At 31.8% G+C, this 14,128-nt stretch overlaps 1 pseudogene; it reads left to right on the top strand.

Moving 5' to 3' along the window:
• The first annotated feature begins 4,512 nt into the window (after positions 1-4,512).
• Positions 4,513-5,960, top strand: LOC143617915 (putative cytochrome c biosynthesis protein pseudogene; annotated as a pseudogene).
• The last annotated feature ends 8,168 nt before the right edge of the window (positions 5,961-14,128 follow it).

Below are 14,128 nucleotides of genomic sequence, written 5' to 3'. Positions count from 1 at the left end.
TAGATTGATAAAAATGAGCGGATAGCTAGGAACACTAAGGTACACAAAGGATTCGTAATAGAGATTATGTAAGTGTAGTTCTGTGTATAAAAAGAATTAGGGCCAATAAACAGATTATATTGCTTTGCTTTTTTTACAAAATTATTTATGATAACTGATCCCAACCAGATTCATGTACCTCATCGTAATGCGACGAGTTTTTTTACTAGTTGTTTCAAACTATCAACTTAGTATGTCATATCATATTTCAACTTATCATTTCTGTTTTGAGACCACCACCTTATAACCTCATTTTTTATTTATTTAATCTATATCAAGTTATATCAGTTGTAATTAAATATTTTATATTTTGTATATATATTAGAAAATTAAATTATATACACACATTAAAAAAACAAACAACTAGCTAGGACCATTCTTGTCAAATAGTGGTTTGTTGTCCACCAGTAGAAATATACATATACCCGCCCACATGTACTTTATTAATACTGATTAATACTAATTTATTAAAGAAATAGAACCATTCATGTCTTTTGTTTTAAAAAAATTGGTTTTAAATAATTTCAACTATGCTCTATTGGCAAATAACAATCTCAATTTTACACTTAACTGATGGCGGTCCTAAACTAAACGTGTATTTGTTTGCAACGGTCCGCGATTAACGTGTAAAGTTGAGACTGTCATTTGCCAATATGGTATACTTTATTTAATACTGATTAATATTAATTTATTAAAGAAACAGAACCAATCAGGTCTTTTGTTTTATTTAATATATATTTGAATGCAACGGGAGCCACTTTAAAGAGTTCGTCATAGTTCTTGCACACAAACTATTTGTTCTGGACGGTACCACTCCAGTGGTGGTGTTGGTTTTTTTACTTTGGTTTGAAACTTTGAAATTATGCCATGTAAGCACCATTGGACCTAACACCGCATGCTTAAGATTTTAAGTGCACATAAGGTGAAAAAAAATGCGTAGTATACATCTTTTACGGAGGAAAAACAAAATCAAAGTGATTTGCACATACATAATGAATTTGCCCTAATGACAAACCACATAGAAATCCTCATCCATTGAGGTTATGTACGGAGATTAAACATAGCACTTCTTATTTCATCTTCCTAATTGCATTCAACTAAAAACCCTTATTAGTTAATAAGCAACGAGAAATATCGCTCAAAGAAAACATCATATCACAAAGCGATGAAAGCAACAAAAATCTATTTCTTCAACTGATTGATGCATTAAGAGCTTCGTAATAGGCGAACTTTGAATTCCCGTTAAAATCGAACGTTAGAGCAAAACCCAAAACTCAAGAACAAAGAAAAGCAATGGACATAAGGCAAATGGGGAGAGGGACACGTACATGATTACATGGCAATAAAAACATGCATAAAAGAGTTGTACACAATGCAAGCCAACTTTTAAGCGTGGTACAGTAGAATTATGTGAGTGACACGATCTCAGTGCTAACCGGCGATGCAACAGGGTTAGAGGGTATTAACAAGTTCATTTAAAGAGATGTAATGGATGAGAGATTGGTTTGTAGTCTTGGGTCCGGTGAACAACAATTGACAAGTTATTGAAACAATATTTATTAAAGGTGTCCTGATCACCAAGATCCATCACTAATCATGATTGGTTTCATAGTAAATGTTTTTAAATATATGTAGCATGACTAGTGTTGTGTGTGTATCTTTAATATATATAATACACCAAAAAAGGCAAATTAAAATGTTTGTTTTAAGGGATTTACAATTTTCAATACATAAGGTACAAGTATAACAAAGGACAAAGTGGTCTTTTAAACACAATCTACACACGTTAATTTGATTTCAATAAATATAATTACAAGTTTGGTACCTCAACTATAGTCCAATTTTGTTAATTTAAGAAATAATTAAACTTTCATCCCTCATGTTTACCCAAGTTTTACTCTAACTTTATTCTTTTTGGTTTTCTTGTTATATCTTTTATAAAAATTTGATTAAAACTAAATCTGAACATACCAATTTTACAAGGTTATTTTTATAGACGTGTCAATATAAAAAAATTTTAAAACCGATAAATGGTTTAAATTGTACAAGTCATTAATGCATGGATATATGCATGAATGTACAAGTTAGTTTTACAACTAAAAGTTAATCACAGTTATAGTACCTCAATTTTACTTAAAATTTATTATTTTAATGATTACTTACAACTTTGACCCCTCATATTTATATAAATATTATTTTCTTCTGATATGCTTTACAAAAAATATGATTAAAGGTACTCAAATCATACAAATATCAAAATAATCAAGGCGAACTTGAGTTTAAAATTTTATCTTTAATTTTGAGTTGACCTAAGTCGGCTCGGTATGATGTTTGACTTGAGCTAGGCTTGTAAACGAATATGGATGAATTTTTGGGTAATTTCTAAAAGAATTTGAAAAGTCAACCTAGCTCCACATATAAGTATTCAAGTTAAAACAATTATTTTTGAAAAAAGTATTGTCAAAATTTTAAAAAATGGGTATCTAGCCAATGTCATTTATATAACACATGTTGATAACTGATCGATTGATTTTATGAACAGGGAAAATTGTATTTACATGCTCCTTAAGCGAAAAGTTACTATTTTGTGGAATAAAACAATTACACGTAATCTTCTACAAGAAAATTGCCAATTTACCCTCGGCATAAACTAGAGAGAATAGATACAAACTTCGCGCCTCATAAATTGATAAGTGATACCAGTTACAGAGTGTAGTATTTGCTCTCTAGATGTTCACATAGTTCTCGTGCAACATTGCTCTCTCAATGTTCACATAGTTCTCGTGCATCAATTGTTGCAATTTTCTCCGTTACGACCGCAAGGTACACACATAGTCATCAATCGTCTAGGTTTTCTTCATGATATGAACATTTAATTGAGTGAATGAATCGTTATTAGTTATATGTTTGAAGTGCTTCTCGATTTCTATGTGATAAACACATGTCTGTAATGCGTTCCATTGATTTGTCGACCTAATGATACATGTATTTTTGCTCAATTTGTTTCTCTAGATGTTTCGATCCATGATTCGTTTTCATCATATTCGGGTTATGTAGTCGGATTAACCAGTTGTTCAAGAAAATATGTCTTTTCATTCAAAATAACATGTGATAGCTATTTTGGTTGTTGTACCACGGAAGATGTGAACAAACACACGTACACAACTCAGTGGCGAAGCTTGGACTAAGAATACGGGGGGCCGGACTCAAATTGTATACAAAATTTCACAAACAAAGGGGGACAGACTTCAATTTTTGGCCGAAAACGGCTAAATTTTACATGACGTATAAAAAGTTTCGACCAAAAACGGCTAAATTTTACAATACATATATAAAATTTCGGTCGAAAACGGCTAAATTTACGCTACGTATAAAAAATTTCGGGCGAAAACGGCTAAATTTACACTACATATAAAAATTTTCAGCCGAAAACGGCTAAATTTTACACTACGTATATAAAATTTCGGTCGAAAACGACTAAATTAAAACTACGTATAAAAAACTTTCGAACGAAAACTAGTAAATTTACACTACCGCATAAAAAAACAGGGGGCCGGGGCCACCCCTGGCCCTAAGAGTCCTTCGCCATTGACACAACTATTCAAAGCCATACAAAAAACAAATATCTATAATACATAAGTAAAAGACAAATTAAGACGTTTGTTTTAACTGTCTTACAATTTATAATGCATATGATACATGCATACAAAGGGGTAAAGTGGTCTTTGAAACACAATCCACCACGTTCATTTGATTTCAACAAATATAATTACAATTATGATTCCTCAACTTTACTCAAATTTTGCAATTCAAGAAATACTTACAACTTTGGCCCCTCATGACTTTTAACTCAACTTTATCTTTTTTTGTTTTAATCTTATATGTTTCACAAAAATATGATTAAAATATCCGAGCATGCCCATTAAAATAGGCTTATTTTTGTCGACGTTCTAATATATATATTTTTTTTTTCAAATCAGATGAACAGTTTGAAATGTACAAGTTATTACTGCATGAATGTACACGTTTTTTTTAAATATAAACGTTTAAAATTTTATCCAGTTAGTTACATATCTAACCCTTTATCTATTTGATAAAAAAAAAACATATATAAACTTGTTACAGTTTAAAAAGTTTTTACCTTTTAATGTATTCTACTATTTTACAAAAATATAATTAATAGTACTCAAGTTATATAAATATCAAAATAATCAAACGATCTCGACTTTAAGATTTCAGCTTTAGTTTGGAGCTGAACTGAGTCGGCTTGGTGTAAAGTTCGAGTCGAGCTAGTCTTGGCTCGCTAACAATCTTAAATTAAAATGTTATTCCCGCTACATCGTGCGAACACTCGACTAGCTATATAAATACAATACACCTGAAACATAATAGTAAGCAGGGATCAGTTGTGATATGTAGTTGGTTCTTGTAGGAATTCTTGATTCTTCCCAAAAGTTATTTTCATTGCACAAAATGACCAAGAAGCAAGTATCTTGATTTTTTCATTTTCTTCATTTGTATGTTTGAGGCTTTTGCAATTTATTAGTTGTCATGTTCTTTTATTTTCTTTTGTATAAAATTTGGTCTTTTAAAAAAAATGTACCAGCAACTCATATCATACCCAATTTATGGTACCCATAAGTTGTTTCAATACATGTTTTTGTCTTTTCCTTTTTATTGTTTTCCTTTTTTTCTTTTTCTTTTTTAATTTTTGTTAGTTCTTGAGAGAGGTAAGGGCTTTCCGGAATTGTCACTTTCAAAACCAAGAGGCAAGGACTTTCCGGTGGGATTTTCGCAGGTGGTCACTTTCGATACCCTAACAATACATATTGTGGCACCGTACCCAATTTACGGTACCTATTCCACTATTTGTTGTTTTTTACGTTTTAATACTTTTTTATATTTTTGATTGTTTGTCTCTTCTTCTATTTATATAATACTTATTACACTATTATCTTCTAGTGCTCTGATAACCTAATGATATGTGTTGAAACTTAAAAATTGCAGAATAGGAACAACAACAACAACAGCCACCATCACCATCGTTGCAAAGAAGAACAGGAGGTAAGACTTAAAATTTTGCTAGATTCATTAAGGCTCGAGCTCGGTAACTAAGTGAGCTTTATTTGAGGCTTGGTTCATTTTCATACCTACTAGGGGTGTATAAAATTCCTATTAAGGGTTGAACATGATGCATATTATTATACGATAGAGGCACCAAAATTGACATAAGTGCCTTTGAAGATGGACCTTGATTATATTAGTTGTGCGGTTCGTTTCATTTACTTACAACAAGAAAGAACCACCGGTTTGGTGTAGCACCTGCATTTTGATGCATTCTTCTTTCTTTCCTTGGTCTTTCGTTCCGCCATATTCCTAATAACTTATCCAATGACAACGAATTAACCCTAAATGCACCTTTATTTTATCAAATCTCAGGGACATGGTCTAATCATGAGGGTAGTATTTTATCATGGTCTCGGATCCTAAGTTTTATGGATTCCTTTTTTGTTATCGGGGTCGGCCCCAAAGCCAAAATGTCTCAAAACGAGGAGGCCATGGATAACGTCTTTTTTGTTCCTTTTTCTCGAACTTCATGAAGAAATCTATTTTATCTCTTTCTGGTTACGAACAAAAAACTAGGGCTACGACCCAGTTGTACAGTCCCTTCGTTCTACGAACCCTTGTTGATTACGAACTTCCTTCGTGAAGGCACCGTACTTTAGACGAGCCAACCCTTTTTATGCGTCGTTTTCCAAAGAAAAGCTTTGCTCTTCTCGGTGTCACGATCTTTCGTGGTTTACGAGAAGAAAAAAAGGGGCCATCCTTTGTTGCATATGGCGCGAGATGATAAAGAGAGAGCTTCGTCTAATGATGAACAACGGATGCAAAAGATGTTAAATATTACATCCACCAAATAGAAGGTGATCTCTTAATTTTGGTTATATGTTTTGCTTTTTTTTTTTGTTTTATGTTTTTAGCTATTTAAAAAATTGAGGTGATGGTTGTTATGTAACTAACAGGGGTACAAACCGAACGACTCATTTCCAAACTGAGCCAAAATCAAAGAAGTGATTTCCAAGCAAGCAGCGAGCGGTTTGTTCAGACTTATAAATTAGTCTGACACAGTTACATTTGAATTATTCTTTGCTACTTTCCTTAACACAATAGTGAATAAACTGTAGACTTAGCCGAACCCGATCAAACATACCGAAGCCGACCCGAAACATCCCAAACCCTTATTAAACTCACTAAAGTGTGTCTACCTAGTAAGTCTAATCAAAGTCATAAGATTGACACCAATTTAGTGTAGTGAGCTATGTTCCTTACTTCCTTCAATGTTGTCCATCAGATGCTGTTGCGGCTGCATTTTGCTCCAATTCAACACCGCTAAGGTACACAATTTCATCTGTTGTTGTGACTGATAATACTTGGACTGAATTGTTACCTACGATTAAATCTGCGATGAATCACACTCAATGATTTAGGTTTAGTATATCGATTTTGTTACGATTTAATTTGAGCATTTAGTTAAGTGAATTGCTGTTAGTTTTAGGACTATGTGATACGTTCAATCGAGTGAAACATGAACCGTTTTAATTCTATAGTTTTGTATGATACATGAATTTGTTTGCTCAATTTGTTATACTATTTCTGTAGATGTAGTCTATCATGATTCCTGTTCATCCTATTAGGTTAGGTTAGAACAATTAGTCAATAATTTTGAACGTTACGTTTCCTAAATAAAATACCCAGAGGGAATATGAATGATAATTTTGGTGGGTGTGAAAAAAAATATTATAAATTGATTAATTGAAATGGAAGTTTCATGTGTAGAAGAAATGTGTAAGGTGATGCGTTTTAGTGGGAAAAAATAGTGACCAATTTAAAACTTGAGGCACAAAATGGTCCAACCAATATGTATTTTCATTAGGAACACCGATTTCATTGTTTGTTGTACTCAACTTCTTGCTGACTTGTAGGTGTTGTAATGGTTTGTGGTAATGAAAGCTCGTAAATTTGGTAAAGATAAAAATAAAAATAAGTGGTAATACCCGCATTTAGCTATTTAGGTAGGATAGTTTATGACTTCTTTATGTTAAGTATGGATTTCGAAAAAAACTAAATTGAACTAGTTGGGTCAGCATGTCCCGCTAAAGCGGTTGGCAGTCTAATAAATTTTTATTGTTTCTTTATATTTTCATCTAGCCAATCATACATGATTTGCCGGTATACAATAAACGCAACATAATATCGAAAAGATATGTGTATACATACCTTTCATTATTTCTGTCACTTAAATTCTTTCATGGCTATATGTAATATAATAATAAAAGAATAATACAAACTAATGATATGATCCTTCACTAATTTGTATTTAACAGTCGTCTAGGGTAAAACTACAATCGTATATGTTAATCAAGATCATCGACATGCATCAAGTAATCAACTATTGCTCTCCAATAAATTTTGATATAAAAATTGTTTTGTTTTTTTGTTTTTTTTTATAACCACCGTCAACCTAAACCATCTTCATCTTTTTTCTTCTTATCTCTTCATTCTTTTACAAAATCAATATGAATCCAAGCAGCTCAATCTATCATTTAATGGGACATGCTCGTGTATTCTACGGAAAAAAAAACAAATTGAGATTTTAGCACAATATCCCGAAGATGAAATTTGGTATCATCGTGTTGTATTTCTATTTGTATACCTATATGTGTTTGATTAAGTGAACGATGACTCGCTGCTATTCAACTTGCTTATAATTTATAATCCGTCGTTCTTTCATTATTAATTGTTACTCTATTAGTTTCTAGTACTCTCTTAACCTAATGATATATGTTCGAACATAAAATTTGCAGAATACGAACAACAACAGCAACCACCACCACTTCAAAGAAGAAGCGGAGGTAAGACTTAAAAGTTTACTAGATTCGTTAAGGCTCGAACTCATAACTAAAGGAGCTTTACTTGAGGCCTGACCTAGATATGGTCTGGCTTGTTTGCATACATACTAGGGCTGTATATTTATGGTTAAACATGATGTGTGTGATTATATGATATAGGCACCAAAATTAAGTGAGGTGATGTTAAAGATGGACATTGACCGTATCAATTTGGCAAAGGATATTAAGCATTATATCAATCGAATAGAAGCACTTTTTTAATGTTGGTTATTTGTTTTTTTTTAATTTTTGCTAATTACAAGATTGATGTGATGGTAATTATGTAACTAGCAGGGTGTCACATCCCAACCTAAGGCAGAAATGTTGGGGCGCGAACTAATTGTTCACAGCTCTCAAGATATTATCATGCAATAATTTAAAAGTGACAATATCTATTAAATCCAATTAAATAATTCAAATACAAATTCTTGAAATTAAAGCAACAATAAGAATTCAAATTCAAAATTTAGACAAGTCTAGATTAATTATTCTTGCATAAATCGTCCATAAGTTCTTCATCAATCTTGCAATCAGTTCAATTTAAAACCTGCATAAGCGTATAAAATAAAAATAGATTTGTCAACACAAGATTGAGTGAGTAAAACACCAGTTAGTTCAATATAATTTAATATAAAAATGAGCAAAATTGTTCTTATGAGATATACAATCAAGCCACTGATCAATTAATGAGTGTCGGTAAAATCATCGACTTGTGAAGTGGGATTTGGCTACGACGACGGTCGTATGATTATACTAATAATGTGAATATGATGGACCTCTCCGAATGCGTTCAAATAAACAAATTAACAAGTAGCAAGTCAGACACATAATTGATAGCACACAAGGTTAATAGTTTGCTAGTGAGTATAATAATAATATGTAAATAATATAAACTCCACATATTTCCCCAACATTTAAAAGAGGGCAAAAATAGGGGAGTGATTACTCACCTTATCAAATAAGCAATAGAAATGAGTGCGTTAAGAACGGTAATAAAACAAACGTCATGCGCGTCGAGATATATTAGCGGAAAATCCTAAGTAAGAGTAATAGGATATATACTACATTAATGAATGGATTCTACAGATTTAAGATTTGAGATATGAACGGGCACCTGAGAGTTAAAATAATTTCTTTAAACTTTATTTTATAAAGGTTATTACAATTATAATACTAATAATATATAACTATAACAAAAATACATCATTTTACAAAATACTTGTATTAATAATTATTTTATCATGTTAATTAATAGGATATATTTTAATTATGCATATTTAAATTAAAAACCTTATTAAAATTTGTACTATTAAAATCTTTATAATTTTAATATCTATTATATAGAGCAGAGTTATAATAAGAAGTAGATTTTTCCTAAGAAGTTTAGAAAATATGTTTTCATCATTAGATATAATAAAACACACCGCAACTAAAATAAAACACGCCGCACAATAAACACACTTTCCATATCCACCGTCAGATCAACATATCTAACGCATCAGATTACTTATTACACTTTTTAGACACACTCCACTTTTTATTATAACCTCACCCCTATTACACACATACACATGGTTTTAACAAAGGTACAAGAAAACAACTAGTTAACATACCGGTTATGATAAATTATTAATTAATTATTATATTTATAATATTTATAATGTGTTTTAAAGGATTAAATTAACTAATATATTAATTAAAAATTGATTTCCAAAAATAACACCCAAAAACGGGCAGGGAGGGACTCTAACCAGCACCCTCCAACCAACCAGACCTGAACACACAGACCCTAGCCATCTGTGATAGAGTGTCAGTTGGTTTAGACAAGAGAGAGATAATTTATAACCAGACGGTTACAACACCCAGTTCATATACAAACCCTAAAACCATCAATCGGCCAAAACGTTATTCGTTTGACCGATTAACCTTGGGGTTATTGAAGATTACTTAAGGACGAACATAAACATATAATCAATTACCTTTTATGATGTTAAATTGATGGTTAATGTGTTGAAACAGAGCCGGCACAGACGAACAAATATTCAAAGACTGTTATAATTTAATTAAATGTAGGGGTTTTGTTAGCGATATGTATATGGGCGTGTAGACGAAACTAATTGAGTTATAATAAACTCTGGATGTATAATACCTAATATGCAAATGGGGGTTTGGTATATTAGCCAATTCGTATCAAATTGATATCGATTTCCAAATTCAAGATGTCGGTGAGGTCGTTTAGGTAAGATGAATATTATACACCGATCAATTCCAAGAATAACGCGAGGATTAAGGTTGAAGAAACAATTTGGGTCACAGGTTTACGGGTTGGATCTTAGTTCGAGTTGGGTAATGGGTTTGGATAATATAATTTGGCAGATTTTGCTAATTGGTCCTTCAACTATAGAGGTGGATACATAACAAGGTTAAGTAAGGTTTAGGGTTAAAATAATATATAAATCAAAGTTATTATTGAATATTTAATAAATATATTAAACAATAATAATAAAATAATAATAACTTGATAGACACGATATTTTGTTGGTAAAATAACCCGAACATAAAAACGGGTCGGGTAACGGCTAACAAAACATTAAATGAAAAATCTGAATTGTTATAGTATCTCATATTTTTAATTGTTACAGTATCCCCTAACAAAAGAACACTCTCATAGAAGGTATTGTAATTGATTTTAGAATCGCTAAACATAATGAGAACGAGTATGAGTTTTTGTATACCTAATGTAAACGAGTCAATAGGCTTGAGCTCTACTTTTTTACAGGTCTCGTTTATTTTTATTTTTAAAAAATCACACATGATAGAATTCGGTCAATAAAGTTGAATATTGTTTTACTAACATGCAATGTTCTTGCTGACACGGCTGAAAATTCACTATATTTAGGTATAGTAAACCCGTCACCTATAGTCAGTCGATCAAATGAATGATATAGATCTATAATGCTTAGGATCCAACACGTGGATTTGGTGTAGAGGCATTTACAAGAATGATCAAAATACACTTTGATATAGGTGTTTTAACAAATAACATGCACATTTATCATAAAGCTCATCTTTAATTGTTCTAGGCCCCAACACATTTATAATACTACAATTACGTCTAAGTTTGTGGATTGAGTTTTGTACCATTCGCTTTTATTGTTTGTACGTTTGTTTCCATGGTTTTGGCATGCCAGATGGTGTTGTTTAATCTCGATACATTGCGCCCGAGAGTTACAATCACCTTAGCTTTTTTAGTTTATCATTAATTTGGACGAACCTAGAGCGATTTTTGAAGAAGAAAACAATATTTTGATGATTTCAATCATTGATTTGATGTTTTTGATTCGTACAAACACTACAATTGATGTGATGATGATTCATCACACCATTAGTGGTTAATTTCATTGGTGATCATCTTGGATGTAAGGTTTAATTCATAATGACTTTGCAATATTTGTTTCGTTGTTATGGTGTTTGAATAATTGTTTGCAAATTGTTGCTTCTGTTTGATCATAATCCAAACCATACGTTCTTAGTGTCACTGGTAATCGGGATATCATAGAAGGAATTAGGGTTGAATATTAGTTAATTGATTATTGGGTAACAACCTTGCATTATATTAATCCAAGTATACTTAGTTCCCTTTTATCACAAACAAGTAATCAAATATGAACTATGTGTACGTGGTCCTTTCTAGTAAGCATGATCATTGTGTTGATTTAAACCTGAAATCTAAAATAGCCGTTTGTTCTTAATCAGTTGATCAATCTTAATCGTTGTTGCAAGTTATTTTATTTCTTTTTAGTAATCAAGTCCAATCAATCAAAATCTGAAATTACTTTTTATGCAATTTAGTTTAATTTAATTAGTTGTCTGATAAAGCTACTAGTAAACACACATTTCACAAACTCTATGTGTTCGCCACCCACTTACTGCTCTCTATCTAGTTGTATTTGGTTTATTTTTGAGTGAGTCTTCGACCTCACGTCACCCACTGTTTCACCGCTTTACTTTCTTCCCATCGTTTCAATCACAAATGTGTGAGAAGATCATATACACACCACTGCACCATATGCATCGATGTGCTTTCTTCTTTATCTACTTTCCGGCGATTCATCGTCTATGGATTGTTGCCATCATGGTCTACCGTTGCCGGGTTTCGATTCCGAATCCTAGGTGTCGGTGACTTGGTGGTAGCGGTGGACGATTGTGTGGAAGTGTTGGTTGTTAAAGGTAGGTTTTATTAGTCACCAAGTGGAGTGACGATGCCTGTTGTGTTGTGGTTGTGGATTGTCTTTAGAAATGTAAGCACAAAGTGGCAAGCATAGTTCAACTCACTAGAACTTTGCAGACCCTTTTGTTTGATGAATATGTTTGTTTTTTTTTTATTTTTTATACGTCTAGAGTTTGTGTTTGTAAACGTAATGGTTTCTGAATGTGGCTCCTCTATTATTTTGTATAAAAATCAATATGAATCCAAGCAACCCAATCTCTCATTTATTGGGACATGCTTGTGTATTCTATGAAAAAAAAAGATCTTAACATAATATGATGACAAAGATGAAATTTAGTGTTATCGTGCTGTATTTCTATCCGTATTCCTATACTTATGTTTTATAACTTTTAATTTAGTTTATAGTATTATAACTTATAATTTTGTTGTAGCTTTTTTTCTAATAATTTATAATTTATTAAGTTTTTTTATTAGACTAGTGTTAAAAATAAAAGTAAATACATGTTTAATGAGTTGATTAGTTATTGTCTCACTGCCTAGGTGGCAGTGATTTAACAATACTTTATATTAACTAATAATGTTTCGTAACATATGGACTTATGAAGCAATTAAAGACAAATATATATAAATTATGTAAACCATCAAAATATCGTAACAAAAACAATTAAAAGTGGTAAAATGAAATATGAACAAAGTGATAAAAAAGAGTTAACAACCAGTCAGTTATAAATAGCAAATAAAAATACGCACAATAAAAGGAAAGTGAAAAAAGAAATATACAATTTCTTGGTTTCAACTAACGCCACATGTTTAATGTTTTAAGTGCACATAAGGTGCAAAACATAATATTTACTGAGGAGAACAAAACCAAAGTGATTTGCACATACACAAGTAACACAATCACTTTGCCCTTAATGACAGACCATCTAGAAATCCTAATCCTGTCAGGTTATGTATCGAGATTAAACATAATACTTCTTATTTCATTTTCCTGATTGCATTTAACTCAAAACCTTTATCGGTTAATAAGGCAACGGGAAATATGGTTAAAAGAAAACATCATATCATAAAGCGACGAAAGCAACAAAAATCTATTTCTTTAATTAGTGATTGATGCACTAAGAGCTTCGTAATGGGCTAACTCTAAATTCCCGTCGAAATCTAACGGTAGAGCAAAACCCCAAACTCAAGAACAAAGAAAAGCCAAGGACTAAGTCAAATGGTGAGAAGAACACATACATGATTATGTGGCAAGAAAAACATGCATGAAAGAGTTGTACACATGCAAGCCAACTTGTAAGTATAGTAAAGTAGAATCATGTGAATGACACGGTCTTAGCGCTAACTTGCGATGCGGCGGGGTTAGAGGGCATTAGCTAATTCATTTAAAAAGATGTGATAGATGAGAGATTGGTTTGTAGTCTAGTGTCCTGTGAAGTTATTTTAACAATATTTATTAGAGGCGGTGTTTTAAAAACTGGTATTTTTCTTATACCGGATTGAGCTAAAAAATGGTACAACCGGTTGAACCGGGTTATACCGGAAGGTTCAACCGGTTGAATAGTTTACCTTATAATTTCTTATAAATGTAAATTTAATCCAAAAATAACTCAAAAGTAAAGATTAGATAACAAAAAATAATCCAAAAGTTAATCCATATTAAAAAAATAACGCAAACGCACTCAATTTTTTAAAAATAATCCTAAATTTTACACGTTTAAATGTTAATTGTAGGGTAAAAAGTAATTTTGAAAAAATATGGGCCATAAATATCAAAAAAATTTCGAACATAAAACCGGTTTACCGGTATTTTAGACAAAAACCGCCGGTATGTTCTAGCAACCCGGCCAATAATACCGGACTCAAAATACCGGTCTGCTGTGTGAAATCCGGTTTAACCGGCCGGTTT

The sequence above is a fragment of the Bidens hawaiensis genome, unplaced genomic scaffold (genome assembly GCF_021521415.1).
Source record: "Bidens hawaiensis isolate Kalapana, Puna unplaced genomic scaffold, B.hawaiensis_p1.1 tig00060497_1, whole genome shotgun sequence".
Classification (NCBI taxonomy): Eukaryota; Viridiplantae; Streptophyta; class Magnoliopsida; order Asterales; family Asteraceae; genus Bidens; species Bidens hawaiensis.
This window is presented reverse-complemented; position numbering and strand designations above follow the sequence as displayed.